Below are 11257 nucleotides of genomic sequence, written 5' to 3'. Positions count from 1 at the left end.
AGCAAGATGAAAATATCTTATTGCAACCAAAGCAAAAATAGTTCAATAAAATATAATAGCCAATCATTATTTTAAAAGATTTTTAGAAACCAAGGAATAGAAGATAACTACTCTAATTTTAGAAAGTAAAACTTAAACCCCTTCCTCAATAAAAAGCAGTAAGCCTAAAGGTCAATGATAAAATATTAAAACATTCTCTCAAAATTCAAGACAAACAAGGATACCCTACATTACCACTCTCCTGTAATTTTGATTCAGGTCTAGCTGGCCCACTAAGATAGGAGAGAAAGTAACAAGAATAGAAGATAAAGAGACATCCAAGAACTCCTGAAGAGAATCCAGGATATAAATAAATAAATAATAAACAAACAAACAAATGTAGTATAATTGAAAAAGAAAATTAAAACTTTTTTTAATGTAAGACTCACTACTTTGTCATTTTAACACAACAGAAGCAGTCCTTAGTCAACTTAATTTAGGAAAGACAATTTTTATCAGGCATGTTCTTCTTGGCAGCAGTCTGAGTAGGGTTTTACTTCCTTTTTTTTTTTTTTTTTGAGATGGACTCTCATTCTGTTGCCCAGGCTGGAGCGGAGCACAGTGGCATGATCTTGACTCACTGCAACCTCTGCCTCCCGGGTTCGAGTGATTCTCCTGCCTCAGCCTCCTGAGTAGCTGGGACTACAGGCATGCGCCACCACGCCTGGCTAATTGTTTGTATTTTTAGTAGAGATGGGGTTTCACCATGTTAGCCAGGATGGTCTCGATCTCCTGACCTCGTGATCCACCTGCCTCGGCCTCCCAAAGTGCTGGGATTACAAGCGTGAGCCACGGCGCCTAGCAGGTTTTACTTTAAAAAAAAGAACTTGCAGCAAACAGTTTGCTTGTTTATTTCTATTTTTTTCCTTTTTATAAAAATGAATAACCTCCCAAACAGATTAAACATTATTGACAGATTTGCTTCCATCTAATAGAAAATGTAGCATGATAGTCAAGCAGCATGCCTCAAGCATGATGGTCTTGGATGACCACATAAGAATCACCTTGGAACTTATTGAAAATATAGTGATTTACATCCCATTCAAAATCTACTGAATCAAAATATTCATTTTAACAAACTCTTCAGATAATTTATTTGCACATTAAAGTTTAAGAAACACAGTACTAAAGCAATTCATTATCACCAAGTGTATAAGAACTTGTATGTGTTTGTGTATTTACAGAGGTAGGAAGACTTACAAAGATTTCAGGTGAAAAGTGAAAATCCATAGTGAATTTGTCTCTTTCTAATTTCCACATATCTAATTAGATTATAAGTGCATTCTAGTAGGTAAATTGGATATGATTTACACTGAAAAGACAGGCTGGCTATATGTGGTTGCTGGCCCATGGTTTGTTCATTCTTGTTACAAAGAGAATCTTCTGCCTACAGAGTAAAGGTAGTGTAAATCTACATAAAATATCATGACTGATTCTAGCAGGATTGACTAAGGGACTAAAGAGGCAAGTGATAGAGTGAGAGAATAAATATGCTATGCTTAGCTAGCAAATGGCTTATCCTATGTATATAAAAAAATCATCCTTTATTTAAATAAATGTGGAAAAGGTATATAATCCAACAGAAAAAGAACAAAAGCTTTGAACAGATACTTCAAAAGAGGAGATTTAAATGGTCAATAAGCCTATAGACAGGGGAGTATAATTTCCAATTGGAGGGAAATTAGTATGCACTATTAATGATCTGATCTCTTTTGGAACTTGGGACGCTAAAACAACTAGCTGATCTGCCTCTGGATATACTGGCTAATTATAGCTAGGGGAAAATGAACCAAGGTCAAGAGCTAATGAACAGGGGCTGGGTTTGAATATGACCCCCAACTTCTGATCACATGCAGTTTTCTCTGCCAAAGCCTGCATTATGAGTTTGGCCCTAGATTTGTGTCCCTTGAGTCAACGTTTAGAAGCTTTTCCATCAAGTATTGTGTTATTCTTTCAAACAGCCCCTGCTGTTAGGCATCCCAAGGGGCTCTTAGAGCTTCATAAAACAGTGCCTACAAGCATAAAAGAGGAGCTTAAAGGATTCTTTCCTACTTCTGATCACTTTCTTATCACTGATTTTATAGCGAAGTATCACACTGATTTAAAATGGTAAGACAAAATTCTACTTTTTCAAAATATCTGACATAATTTGCATTACATCTTCTGTTTGGATTCTGAAAGGACGGACTAAATGTTAAATTAACAAGAAAAATTAGATGTCGTGGAGATTAAGCGTATTGTAGAATTTTCAAGGAGAGACAGAGTGTACACTTTGGTGGGAAGTATGTGTCTGGGGAAGTATTAGGAATGTCCATCCAGGCATGCCCAGTCTGTATGATATGTGTGAGAAGGATGTATATCTGTATTATCACATGATTCTACCTTAAGTCACTGCACCTCTCTAAGATTTTGTGTTTTTTTATGTATAAAATGGATAAAATAATAACCTAAGTGAGAAAACCTATATAGATCATTAATCAAAATAGCATATTACTATCTATAAGTTAAATATAATAATATATAATACAATAATTACATTTGTGGGTGTTTGTCCTATATATTTGAATTAAATCTCAATAGTGACTACCTCTAAAGAATAATGCAATCTTTAAGACAATGGTGAGACAAATGCCAGAACACAAATGGCCACAGTCTATTGACATAAGATTATTTTAGCTATAGCTAGTACAGTAAAGAAAGCAAGGTATACGGCTTAAGAAGTTTCAGAGGATGTGTAAATTCATAAGTGATATATCTTATGTCATTATCTGTGGCTTGGCCTTTCTCTTAAGTTCCAAATATTTATTCTTAATAGGCTATAGATATCCAAGGAAGCAAGGTCCTGGGATAGAACTTTGGACACATTGAGAGGTTGTGAAGAAGGAAAAAGTCTCTCAACAAAGCAGCCAATAGACCCCATAAGCACTAAGAAATTATACTTTCCTTGGAGCCAAGGTTTTCCCATACTCTCCATATTCTTAGAAAAGTGTGAATCCAACATTGACAGGTAATTAAAAATGAGGAAAACTGCATGAATGTTTAAATAGAGAGTTAATAATTCCTAAATGATTACAATAATGGAAAATACAACCTATGCAGATAACAACTTTGGAAAAGATAGCCACTCTTTTAGGAAAACAGCCGAGGAACTGTGTTCTGAGATGTTAAGAAGGGCTAATACATTTTGCCGTCTGAGGAGCACTGAATGAGGACTCTAAAATAAGACAAACCAAGAGGTAAAAATCAGACACATTTTATTTGATGAAATAAGTGAAGTGTAGCCTGAAGAATGGGGGAAATTATTACCGTCTTTAACTTTGGTAAATGATATTCCATTAAATAATTTTGGAGCTACAACTAATTTCCATTTACTATGCGAGGTGTTAAAAATGCAACAGTGAACAGTGTAAACACGATTCTCTCCCCTTACATAATAGTTAAGGGAGAAGATAGACATCAAATAATACATCAGGAAAATAACAAGGAAGCTATTTTGTGTGAATGGGACTAGATTACGTACCTGAAGAGAAAATAAGATTAACAAATTTAAGAAACATACATCAACTCAATTCAAGGAAGAAAACTAATCTGAGTATTCCACCATGAAGTAGATGGCTTTAGGTATTAGTTAATATGCTAATACTGGGGAGAAGTTAGGATGTATTTGTCGATGACTACCCATTCAGCGTGATTTAGACTACCTTCTATACAGGAAGGAGGGTAAGACTACATATTTTCTAAAGGTTGTTTTTTTTTTAACCCTAAGATCATGTAATTATGAACTTCCAGTTCTGCCATTACTTCAAATGTTCATCCTATACATATATGCTGGTATGAATATAGGTTTGGGATAATTCATGAATTTCCCTCCTAATCCAGAGTAAACTGTGCGGTTCCCTTCAAAATTTTGCTTTCCTTGCTCAAGAAGTTTTTATAAAATTGAAATAAGATAACTGGTTTTATGAGATTAAGACATGAGTATTTTCATGTAGTCAAAGGATTGTCTGGAATTGTTAAGCGCGCAAAGCCTAAGTTGTTTGATAATTTAACAAGTTCCAACAAACTCCTGGGTGAGGAAGCAACTCATATTCTTCCCATTTGCTTTTATGTTTGGCTTTCTTTTTGTTTTCTTTTTTTTTTCAGTCTGAACTGACAGTAGAAACATAGATGTTTGACATTAAGAAGTATCTACTCTTAGTATCTATAATGTAACAGAAAGCAATATCTTCTACCATAAGTTCACTTAAGAAATTTCCAACTGCACTGAGGTAAGCACCTAGTAAAGCATCTTCCTATGTGTCATGTCTCCTCTTAATGACACAAAAATGGAAGTCCTTAGATTCCTCCTTATCGGGATCACTGGACTGGAGAAAAGTCGCACCTGGATATCCATTCCTTTCTTATCTGTGTACCTTCTTTCTTGGATGGGTAATTTTACCATCCTCTTTTTTATCAAGACAGAGCAAAGCCTCCACGAACCTATGTACTATTTGCTTTCCATGCTCTCCATCTCTGACCTAGGGCTGTCTCTGTCTTCCTTACCCACCACTTTGGGACTATTCCTATTTGATGTCCATGAAATTCATGCAGCTCCATGCTTTGCCTAGGAATTTTTTATCCATCTGTTTACAGTCAGTGAAGCCTCTGTACTGTCTGTAATGGCACTTGACCGGTATGTGGCAATCCACAGTCCTTTGAGATACAGCACTATCTTAACTAGTCCCAGAGCCATCAAAACAGGGGTTTTTCTGACTTCCAAGAATGTTCTTTTGATCCTTCCACTGCCCTTTCTCTTGCAAAGGCTGAGATATTGTCATCAAAACCTGCTCTCCCACTCCTATTGTCTCCACCAGGATGTCATGAAGCTGGTGTGTTCTGACAACACAGTCAATGTCTACGGACTCTCTGTGCAGGACTTTCTACTATGCTGGACTTGGTGTTTATTACCTTCTCCTACATTATGATTTTAAGGGCTGTACTGGGAATTGCTACCCCCAGACAGCAGTTCAAGGCCCTCAACACGTGCATCTCTCACAACTGTGCTGTGCTTATCTTCTATGTGCCCATGCTGAGTGCTGCCATGCTCCACCAGTTTGCCAGGGATGTGTCTCCTATGATCCACGTCCTCATGGCTGATATTTTTCTGCCGGTGCCACCCCTGTTGAATCCCATCGTGTACTGTGTGAAGACCCATCAAATCCGAGAAAAGGTTGTGGGGAAACTTTGTCCAAAAGTAAGTTGATCAAAGGAATGAGAAAGGGAATGAATGTATAAGTGGCAACTAAATAGATGTTGAATGTTTCACTGGGAGAAAGTATAATTTACTAGAGTGGTCTTGCATTTTATAGTCAGATAGAGTTCACAGAATGAATGACTTTTGACATTCAGTACCCTAAGTGCCCTTATGCCCCTGTGAGTTTGTGAAAAGTACTTCAGCTCTCTGATTCTAAGATTGTACATCTAATAATTTAAGCCTTCAAGGAAGACTGGAAGCATCTGCTTCCTGCTTTTTAAAATATATGCCAATACAATAATAAGAGAAAATACCTTTAAAAACGTATTCTCCTGCTTTTCTTTATATCCGTGGCAAACAAATGCCTAGTAAGAGAAGAGTTAAATTATTTCTTCAAGTTTTGTTGATGACACAATGTTTGATCTAATTCGAGGTCACCTTGCACAGACTTAAAAATTTTAAAATATGTATATTAACTGCATATTTGGATGGATGTAAATTCAAACTGCAAAAGCTATATTATTCTGGAGTCACACTAGTCAATTACATTATTACAAAGGGTATATTTTTAAAGAACCCCAAATGACCATATCTCCATTGTTTATTTTAGTGGCCCATATTACAAAAAAATACATTTATCTTCTCATGGGTACATTCTTAGCTCTGGCTATTGCTTTTTAAACCTTTTCTGCATTTATATTTTACTCCCAGCTCTTAGAATCAGCTAATTATACCCACTCTCTAGAGATTATCTTTTCTATAATTTAAAAATAATCAGTGAAGATCTAACTATTTTCCTCAATGTTTTATCTAAGTAAGACTGCATTTTCACTATGAAGCCTTCCCTGACCATTTCCAGCCTAAATAGACTTTTAAACTTCTCTTAAATATCAATCTTTCTGTCTTTATTAATCATTTTACATACCATGTAAATTGCCTTGTAATCCCAGAGTCATAGGTGTTGTTTTTGCATATATAACCTGTGTTTATAGGACCTTAAACAATTATTTGATGTTAGAATATGAATCCCAGGAGACTAGTGATTGTCTGCCTTTTTACTACTTCATACCAGTTGCGAGCACATCGAGTAGCCCATAGTATGAACACAGATAATTTTGAATAAATAAATGAGTGAACACTTAGCAAACATTGAGATAACATATATAGAGTCACAAAAACCACACACACAAATACACACACATCGTCACCTTTAATCCTCAGTTTATAATAATTACTCCAAATTTTATTATTCTCCCAATACTTTTAAATATTTTCCTACGATATTCCACAGAGGCATTTTCAGCTTTCTCTAACACTTCTAGAAAACCATACATACAATTTAACATCATAGAGAAATAAGGTTTTCTCATAACTCATTCATGTCATTGTTTGTTTTATCTGTGTCCAACACATGCTTCAATGCCAATGTTTGTCTTAGATTGTAAACAAGGCAATGAACTTTTATTTTTATAATGCCATGAATAAATATACTTAACAAAGACCTTGAGAGGAACTAGTGAAAATGATGTGTATTGTGACAGAGAAGAGTAGTAAGTAAAGCCAAAAGGTCAGAGAAATTGAGAAAGTGACTTTGGGGACTTCATTTGACTACAAAGAGAATTAGGTTTCTTGACCAGGAACCATGTTCAGAAATAGCTGGAGAGCAAACCACTCCAAAACTAAGTGGCCCAAAACAACAACAATTATATATCTGATCATAGCTGTGTAATTTGTGCAGAGCTCAGCAGGGATGTCTTATCTATTCTCCACATAGTACCAACTGGGCATCTTCACTGGGACAGGGGATACACTTTGAATATCGTTCATTCCCAAAGCTGGTAGCTGACGCTTGCTGAGTTTAGCTAAGCGCCTACATATGCCTCTCCATGTAGCTTAGGCTTCTATCAGCATGTTAGCTGGTTTCCAAGAAAAACTGTTTTCAAGAACAAGAGAGAATATACCAGGAAACAGGATAGAACCTTCTAGTCTTGTTAAGGACTATAGCTGCAACAAATAAAGAGTCGTTTCCACTGCATCCATTAGTTATACATGAATGGAACAAGCTCAGATTCAAAGGAAGAGAAATACGTTCCATCTCTTGATGGGGCAATTGATACATAATTTGGAGGTGCCGTTTATCCAACGCAGACCAGAATGATTGTTTATTTAGTTTAATCGTCAGTTTCACAAACTGCAAATTATGAATCAGTGTAGACCTCCACCTGTGTGTCTGTGCCTGCCTGTTGCTCAGCACTGATGGAGACCATCCAGAAGTTGTTCAAAATGGAACAACTCCATCGGGAGTTGTTCGTAGTAAGTGCTATTTCAGCTGATCATCAAATATGACTTAAAATATCGTTACTTTGCATTCTTGTTGAGCTGCTACGTTCATTTTTCTCAGGGATCAAGGAAGCAAGATGATAAGGAGTAGAAAAGAACCGAATGTGTGCTAGCTTCTTTAGTCTCCCTACTATACTCCCTATCCTCATGCTTCCTCCTTAAAAGGCAGTAAAATGAGAATTATTCCTATTATTTGCCACCAGACATAAAGCCTCCTATATGTATGCTACCAACCTATTGCATTCTCCTTTCTAAGAAAAATGCCATTTCTCTCTATCAAAACTTAATGCAAGTGACCCAAAACTAAATTTCATATCTTCCTGTTTTTTGAGACCTTGCTGCACCTTCAGTATTTTTGCTATTTTTTCAATTTCCTTGCTAATAGCTACTCTCCTTCAACCTATATTCTTATTTTAAAAGAATAGCATGTTAAGTGTTACATGCCCTTGCTACCTCAACTTGTCCAATTCTTATTAATTTATTTATTGTTTTAATATACTTTAATTAATGAATTCATAATATAAATCTCTCTATATATAAAACACATAGGTCATTTAACTTGAATGCATATTATATGTTTGCGTGTTTTTTCTTTTGTTTTTGGCTCTTTGTTCCTCTTCTTCTGCTTACTCTCCAGCCATGAGCAAATCTCTAGCCCTCCAGTCAACTATTATTCACAGGTTACAGTGTTTCTAAAAAAGAGGCACTACCTGCATATGAGGCAGGACAGTACTAAGTGGGATGTTTACCAATTCAGAAACTAAATGCCAATGGATCACCCAGGTAATCTGCAAAGGGATTTTATATAGCTCCCCATTGATAACCCTTCCAGAACCCTGTCTCACATTGCTCTTCATACTCATCCAGTCATAGAATATCATATTAGTTGATGGAATTCCTGATATCGAACATTTATCTTCCTCAAAAAATTCAAGCTTGCAATATTCTCTGTCTCTCTCTTTCTTCCTCTCTTGCAAATATACATTTATCTATCTTTCTACTATGAGTAGAAATTAATACAATAGTATTAATTTCAGCTTTAGCTTTATAAATTATCTTTAGTTGTATCTATACTTAGACTCTTAAAATACTTCAACTACTCTTTAATAATTAAAATGATTTAAAATTAACAATTAGACACATTTGAGAACAACGCTGCAAAAAGAAATAAAAGTATGTATGTAAATATTATTTATATAGTATGTACTAATTGAGAAATGGTTTTAGTGTATTTGTTAACCAGTAAAAGAGTTTTAATCAAAAACTATTTTTGAGTATAAAAATCTCCTCTAAAAGTTAAGCAATCTAGATCCCTGTACAAGTTTAGTAAACAAGCCTTGAGTTAGCAAACAATTTCAATTTGCTGAAAATATTAAATCTAAATTTTGGGGTAATCCAACTTTTCAATACTTTGATTAAAGACGTCTATTTTGTTTTGAGCAAAGACATAGTAAGGCAAAGTCTTTATATGTGTGCAGTAGAAGGGGCAGAATGAGGATTGGGTAGATGGAGCCATTAGACCATGATTCGGAGATGGTAAAGTTTCTGCCAGCCCAAATGGGAGCTCATGAGCAAAGATGGCTCGAAAAAGGAGTTTCCCCCATTGGCAAGAAAGGGGTAAGCACTGACACTATTACTTTGTTCTTTTACTATTAGGTCATCCCAAGAAGAGTGTGGCTTCAGCGAGATATCCAAGGTATACCTTGAAGCATTCGTCAGCTACCCACACTCTTTATAGCTAGGCAACAGATGGTTTCTTCAAGTGGGATCTGAGAAGCACATCTTTACATCTATTACACCAAATTAGACTGATTTACCAAGTAGTACTCCAGAGACTCAATTATCTTTAGAATCTGATTGAAGATGATCAACAACAACAAAAAACTGTACTTTAATGCTGATGTTTTTATTTTTAAAATTAATATAATCTTTGCCACAAAATGTCCTAATTTGGTTACTATAAATGTATATATAAATCAAAGAAATTGAAAGAATTATCTGTATATAGTCATAAATTATGTTCACACCAAGATTATTCCAAGTACATTTTTGAACAAAACGTTTCTCAACTTTACAAGAACATTGATTGTTTGTATCATATTGCTGTCCTCTAAAATCAAAATATGCATTCATACTATTGCTACATGAAAATCTGTATCTTTAATGCTGAACTTCTTAACTGAATTAAAAATAGCATTCACAATAAGGTTAAGTGTTTTACAGAATAAAACTTGACAGAGAAAATGCTCAAAAACTATACTTTGCATAATGAATTAGAATAACATAATTAAACATATAATTAACTGATTTTCTATCTAAAGCATCTAAATAATGAGTCAGAATTAACAAAATCTAGCTTTTGCTACTGGAGCCAACCTCACAACAGCTATCCCTTCTATTTCACAATGACTAGAAAAACTGCAATAAAAAGGGAGTAAAATTAATTTGAATGGTCATTCAACCTAATTGAAAAATTATGAATTTATAGCATAACATGTGAATCTACCTTCAGCAGCTGTGCATAAGCACCTTTATATACAGTGTTCTGAAGAAAATTCCAAACTTTTGACATTGATGCTAATTTTTTTCTTCTGCTTCTCATGTGATTGATTATATCAATTTGGCCACCACAGTGATAGTACATGCTGACAAACATTTTGTACAAGGTTTGAATTCATTATCATTTTTTTTTCTGAGAAACAGAAATAGAGTAAGTTTGAAGCACAAACTTTCTTTTGCCAAGCTCTTTGCAGCTAATGGGTTTATTATAAAATAATGTTCTCAAACAGTGGAATAAGTCATACCATTCCAATAAATGATGTGTTGTGCACATGTACCCTAAAACTTAAAGTATAATAATAATAATTAAAAAAATAAACACAAAACACATTGGTTTTTCTCTCCTGCGCATATTTTTGGGTTTACTTAATCAAATAATTTCTTTTTGACTCCAGACTACTTGTAGCTAGTAGTTTCATTCACTTAACGAGCTTCGGCAGAAGAAGTAACCAAAGTGTTTAATTTTTTTAAAAAAAGTATCTAGAAGGGCCAGCATTGTCAAATACATTGCCCACCAACAATTGGACCTGGAAAAAGTTAGCTACGTCTGCATCCTTGTGTTCCATTACATTTCATTGTATCAGTGATGGCCCTGCCTGCTCTCTTTTTAGCTTTAATATTCCACTGCAAATGGTCAAGAAAAGAGAGATGGGATCTCACTGGTCATTTTTCAGATTTACTAATGTGTTAAAGCGAGAAGTGTGTGCACTGCACATGTATCCCACATGTCTAGATGAAGCTGCAGCAGAACCTTGAAGTCCAAAGAGGAGATCTAGCAACCCATCCTAGCTCATTTTACTGCTATTATCTAAGACTTACATGAAAAAAAATAAAAATTAAAAAATCTGAGACAGATCTAAAACTGGTTGGGAAACCAAGACAAGTATAAATTAATTCCAATCCTGGAAACTGAAGATTATGCTCAATCTACTAATTATTTAAATAACTGTGTTACTGAAAACCCATTACGTTTCAGCTACTCTGTTCAGATGTTTATTCCAATTGTTTACATTGATTTTGGAAGAATACCTGATACAGATGTTGGTAGTTAAAATGGGTTGGTGAACCATTTGAAGATATGAAATT

At 34.9% G+C, this 11257-nt stretch overlaps 1 protein-coding gene and 1 pseudogene across 1 annotated transcript in view; one reads left to right on the top strand and one right to left on the bottom strand.

Moving 5' to 3' along the window:
- Positions 1-11257, bottom strand: part of MMP26 (matrix metallopeptidase 26) — a 275769-nt gene that overhangs the window by 41137 nt on the left and 223375 nt on the right. The window lies entirely within an intron of this gene.
- On the top strand, positions 4341-5281 carry LOC101146793 (olfactory receptor 51A4-like; annotated as a pseudogene).

This window comes from Gorilla gorilla, chromosome 9, assembly GCF_029281585.2.
Source record: "Gorilla gorilla gorilla isolate KB3781 chromosome 9, NHGRI_mGorGor1-v2.1_pri, whole genome shotgun sequence".
Taxonomy (NCBI): Eukaryota; Metazoa; Chordata; class Mammalia; order Primates; family Hominidae; genus Gorilla; species Gorilla gorilla.
Note: the sequence above shows the minus strand (reverse complement) of the source record. Positions and strands in the feature narration are given on the sequence as shown.